Here is a 6153-nt window from a genome sequence, read left to right on the forward strand (position 1 = left end):
CTATTTTCCAACATCTTGGCTCCACATATACAATACTTCATTCTAACAGGCTGTGGCAAAGTTATCGTGGCTTTCAAGTGCTTCTGTGTGGTTTCAGTAATGGTTTAACAAAGATAATTTTTTCTGTCTCAATCTATCTATCTATCTATCTATCTATCTGTTTACCTACCTATATCTATATTTATATGTAATCCTATCTACCTATCCATTCATCTACCTAACTTCTCTCTTACCTCTCCTAAAGCTGTGTTCTTTCACCTCCTCAGCAAACAGTCCCTTTTCTCCCAGTTTGTTTCAGAAGGCTGACTGTACCTAAGCTAACCTGTACGTCCCCCGCCTCGACATTACAAGATTTCATTCCTCCACCTAGCAGGGCCGTGGTCTCTGTTCCCGGCCTGTCGTGTGCTAACGTCCCTGCTACTCCCGAGGGAAAAATATATTGTGTTGATCCTTGTCGTAATATTTATTTTTTATATATTTTGTTATTTTTGTTACAGTACAGCGATATCCGTTTTCTTTCTCTCCTTCCCCACTCTCTCCCTCTTTTCCGTTTCTGTTTGTTTTATCTGTGTCTGTCTGTCTGTCTGTTTATATGTCTGTCTATTTTTATGTGTGTGTGTGTGTGTGTGTGTGTGTGTGTGTGTGTGTGTGTGTGTGTGTGTGTGTGTGTGTGTGTGTGTGTGTGTGTGTGTGTCTGTCTGTCTGTCTGTCTGTCTGTCTGTCTGTCTGTCTGTCTGTCTGTCTGTCTGTCTGTCTGTCTGTCTGTCTGTCTGTCTGTCTGTCTGTCTGTCTGTCTGTCTGTCTGTCTGTCTGTCTGTCTCTCTCTCTCTCTCTCTCTCTCTCTCTCTCTCTCTCTCTCTCTCTCTCTCTCTCTCTCTCTCTCTCTCTCTCTCTCTCTCTCTCTCTCTCTCTCTCTCTCTCTTGACATCTCTATCAGTTATTTACTTACCTGCCTTAATTAATCAGTCGCGTAATTTATTATTTAATTGATTAGCTCACTGATTAACCACTCATTTGTTGAATTATTGAGCCGCTAATCATGAAAATAATAACAAGTGCGTACGTAATGCGGGTATTTCCAATCCGTCCGTGTGTTTGTTTGTCTCAGGAATGTGGCGTTACAATATCCGACCTTTCCTCAAGATTGTAAATAAGATATGGTTTTATTTTATTTTATTTTATTTCATGATTGAGTCTATGGGCCACACCTTCACTACTTTTAAAAGGCTCAAGTTAAAGCTATAAGGTTTTTTTTTTTTAATGGCGTTCTTACTGTTCTGGTAGCAGATCAACAAGTTTTCTACATTATTAACAGGACAAACACTCTTAAGAACAAGGCTAATCATTTCTGTGGCCTTGGGAAACTGTTGTGTGGTGAGAGCAAAGCAATTCTGAATACGGGCTTATGTCAAGGAATTGTGTGGGTGGGGAGAGTCCTTCTTGCTTTTCTGTCCTGCTGTCATACTATTGAAGATCCGCCGAGTACTCCCATAAAGCAGGTTATCCTGTTAGGAGCCAATAAGCCTCCTGTCGCCTGCGGTTCCCCTCTCTCTCTCTCTCTCTCTCTCTCTCTCTCTCTCTCTCTCTCTCTCTCTCTCTCTCTCTCTCTCTCTCTCTCTCTCTCTCTCTCTCTCTCTCTCTCTCTCTCTCTCTCTCTCTCTCTCTCTCTCTCTCTCTCCATCCTTACGTCACCATCTCTCCATCTCCATTATTTCATCTCCTTCCCTCCACCCTCCAGCTTCCTCTCTCCCTCCCTTCACCCTTCACTCCATCCATCCATCTCTCATTCCTCACCACCACCACCACCACCACCACCTGATCCCTCTTCTTTCCTCCAGCACCTCCCACTTTCACGCCTCTCACCTCCTCTCCTCTCCTCCACCACTCCATCCTCTCCTTGTCTTGTCTCCACCTCCTCCTCCTCCATCTTGCCTCTGTGGTATCCTCCCTTCTCGCACCTCCTTCTTCTCCACCTTGTCTTCCTCCCTCCTCCCACTGCTTTCTTCCTATACCTTGGCTCCTTATCCTTGTCTCCATTTTCAACTCCTTTACGTTCTCTCTCTATCTCTCTCTCTCTCTCTCACAGCAGCCAGCCACTCCCTCAGCCGTGCTTATTATAGTGAAAGTTGTGCGCGTTCATCCTGCTGTGTGTGGGACGCCGTGCTACTGAAGTGTGGTATTGCTTATCTTACAGCCGCCAGTACTTCAGGCAGCCGTTCCCCCTATCTCGACTCTGACACTCCTCCACTGTCACCTCAGCCCTCACACCACACCCCTGTTACACCCTTACCCTGATAACCCGCCTGTACATCCCTACCTCTGATACCCCACCAACTGACACCTCGGCTCTCGCAACCCCTGTCCTGATACCTCGCCCCTGACATCCCACCGCTGACACCATCTTACACTGCAGCCCTACTACCTCGTCCCTGATGCTGCTATAAGTTACTCCTCGTCCTTCACACTTCCCTGGTACTCCTGGCGCTCTTCCCTTACAGCTTCCCTTATTCCTTATCCTAGTTCAGTCTAGTTCAGTTTCTCTTTCCTCTTCTTCCTCTCCCTGCCCCGCCCTGCTCAGCCTATACACAGTCCCGCCTTCCTCTCCTCTGTTCTGTAATGTCCTGTTTCCTCCTCCTCCTCCTCCTCCTCCTCCTCCTCCTCCTCCTCCTCCTCCTCCTCCTCCTCCTCCTCCTCCTCCTCTCGTAACATTTCCCCAAGTCCCCATCTCCTTTCTCACCCTAGTCCCCGACCTCTCTCTCTCTCTCTCTCTCTCTCTCTCTCTCTCTCTCTCTCTCTCTCTCTCTCTCTCTCTCTCTCTCTCTCTCTCTCTCTCTCTCTCTCTCTCTCTCTCTCTCTCTCTCTCTCTCTCTCTCTTCCCTTTGTCTGAAGATTAGGTATGTTTGATTTTTCTTATTTGGAGAATGAAGGATTATTATTATTATTATTATTATTATTATTATTATTATTATTATTATTATTATTATTATTATTATTTCATTACTACTACTACTACTACTATTATTATTGAGGATTGGTAGTGACATTTTGAAATCATGTAAAAAAAGGCTTTTTGTCATTTTTCGTGTCGTGTTCAGTGACAAATCTTCACGCACACACACACACACACACACACACACACACACACACACACACACACACACACACACACACACACACGTATAATTATCCATTCAGCAAGACCTTCATCCATTCTCTCTCTCTCTCTCTCTCTCTCTCTCTCTCTCTCTCTCTCTCTCTCTCTCTCTCTCTCTCTCTCTCTCTCTCTCTCTCTCTCTCTCTCTCTCTCTCTCTCTCTCTCTCTGTCGGGAAGTCACTCGAGGGGACTCTAAATCCTGGCTGTATTGGATAAACTCCTTGGACTGGCCCCGCTAATCCGACTCAATACGGATTAAAGGAGATTTATAGGGCGAGAATACCGGGCTATCGAGAATGTGACAGCGGCGGTGGAGATGAGAGGGAGTGGAGAGAGAGGGGAAAAGGAGTGTAGGTGGTGTGGTGGGTGGTGTGATGCGAGTGTGAGGGTCTGGAGGAAGAAGAAGGGATGTGGTTTTAATTGCAGATGCTGTTGTTGTGATTGTAGTTGTAATAGAGGTAGTGATGGTGGTGGTGGTGGTGGTGGTGGTGGTAGTTGTTGTTGTAGTGTGTGTGAGAGAGAGAGAGAGAGAGAGAGAGAGAGAGAGAGAGAGAGAGAGAGAGAGAGAGAGAGAGAGAGAGAGAGAGAGAAAGAAAAATTTAAATACATACATTCATACATATACACATGCACGCACACACACACACACACACACACACACACACACACACACACACACACACACACACACACACACACACACACACACACACACACACACACACACACACATACAGATATGTTTATAGACAGAAAAGATGCATAGAAGAAGCATTTTACTCTCTCTCTCTCTCTCTCTCTCTCTCTCTCTCTCTCTCTCTCTCTCTCTCTCTCTCTCTCTCTCTCTCTCTCTCTCTCTCTCTCTCTCTCTCTCTGCACCATCTACCCTTCTAATCACCGCCGCACCTGGCTAATTAACGTCAAATTGCTTCTCGACAGGTGCGATGAGCGGCTTAACTATTGTCCTGATAGATGGCGCGGCGCGGGATTGCCTGTCTGTCTGTTTAATCTATTGGCGGAGGCGCGGGACGTGGGACACTCAGATTGGCGGCTGATAACGGTGGGATGGAGTGCTTGGGGTAAACGAGGCAGTGTTATGAAAAGTTATCTTCTGCTATTATCTTCTGCTGTTTGTTGCTGCTTATTGATCGGAAAACCAGTGGGGTGTATTGGTGTTTCCTCCTGCTGGTGACGTAACCCTTTCACTGGCGTTCAGGACATGGTTTCTTTAATCGTCTGTCACTCGGAAACGTTTCTTTTTTCATTGTAGTCATTTCTAAACATTTACTTGAACTGTTGCGAGAGACGAGTATCAAAACATTGGAATTGAACTGGTAATATTGAAAACATCTCTGATTTCTATTTTTTTTTTTTTCCTGCAGCGACAAAATAAGCGTTTTTCTTCTCATTTTGTGGGAAAAAAAGACGGAACAGGCCATGCTCCTAACATAACAAAAGGACAATTTGAGGAACATAAAGGCAAACAAACGAAAGAAAAAGCAGAGCAGATGAGAGAATCAGGTTGAATGAACTTTATTTTTCTGGGGTGACTTGGAATAGTCAGGCGGGGAAGAGACATCAGTGGGGAAGGTTGAGGAAAGCTTTTTGTCCTGCGGTGGAATCTTGGAGTTCGATTCGATTGACCTGCAACAGTTAGATTTATGTTTCCTGTGTGTGTGTGTTCTCATATCTGTTACGTTTTGTGTCTTTCCTCCCTTCTCCTCTAACCCTTTTCTCTTCAGTTTTCTTCTTTGCTCTGTTTGGTATATAGTTAAGATCGTCTTCCTTCTATTTTCTTTATTTACTTTCTTCTTTTGTGTCACCGTATGAAAGATGTATTACTCTTCTTTCTCTTGTTCCTCTTCCTTTTCTTTATATTTTTCCTTTCCATCTGTTTGTTCTCTCTTTGTCTCTTCCAGTTCCATTGTCATATTTCAGTGAACGCTTGTATCTTTCCTTTGGCTTCCTTCCTTCCTTCCTTCTTCCTTTCTCTCTTTATTTATTTTCCATATTGTTATGAATTTCCTTTTTATCCTCTATTACCTTCTTCTCTCGTTCCTCCTTTCTCTTCTTTCCTTCTTTACGTAGCTTTTTCATTGTTCTGTTTCTCCTTTTTTTCTTTATTTCTTCTCAGCTTTCTCCTCATTCTTTACAGTTTTCTTTCTCTCCCTTCTATCCGTCTTCTTCTTCACCGTCTCTCCTCAGTGTGTCTGTCTGTCTGTCTGTCTGTCTGTCTGTCTGTCTGTCTGAACAAAAAGGCGATCAAGGTACAGTATTTCTTTCTGTGTATTTTTTTATGAAGTCTTTTTCTTTATTTCCTTAACCCTTTTTTTTTTTTTTGTGAGTGTGAGTTTTTGATACAATGTCACTGGCAGAGAGAGAGAGAGAGAGAGAGAGAGAGAGAGAGAGAGAGAGAGAGAGAGAGAGAGAGAGAGATTTATGAAGGTTATATAAGACGGAAGATTGTGTCGACTTTCTGTATGAGAGGAGGAGTGGGAGGAGGAGGAGGAGGAGGAGGAGGACTAGGAGGAGGAGGAGGAGGAGGAGGAGGAGGAGGAGGAGGAGGAGAAAAAGAAGAAGAAAAAGAAAATAAAAGAAAAAGAAAAAGGAGGAGGAGGAGGACGAGGAGGAGGAGGAGGAAGAGGAGGAGGAAGAGAACGAGATTAAATAAAAGAAGGAAAGAAGGAAGAAGACGAAGGATGAAAGGGGGTGCAGGAAGAAGTGAAATGTCAAGAAATAGGTGATTGTTAGATAAATTGCAAATAGAATGCATAGATAAACTGATTGATAGATAGATGGATAGATAAATAGATAAACAGATAGACAAATAGTAGGTTAGGTTAGAACGATAAGTAAACAATAAGATGATATTTTGGAATCATCATTCGAAGAAATATAAACAGACATACATAAATAAAGTAAGATAAAAGAAGAAGAAGAAGAAGAAGAAGAAGAAGAAGAATGATTGGCAAGTACGTGTTTTGCCCCGAAATGAAATA

Source organism: Scylla paramamosain, chromosome 17 (genome assembly GCF_035594125.1).
Source record: "Scylla paramamosain isolate STU-SP2022 chromosome 17, ASM3559412v1, whole genome shotgun sequence".
In the NCBI taxonomy this organism is placed as follows: domain Eukaryota; kingdom Metazoa; phylum Arthropoda; class Malacostraca; order Decapoda; family Portunidae; genus Scylla; species Scylla paramamosain.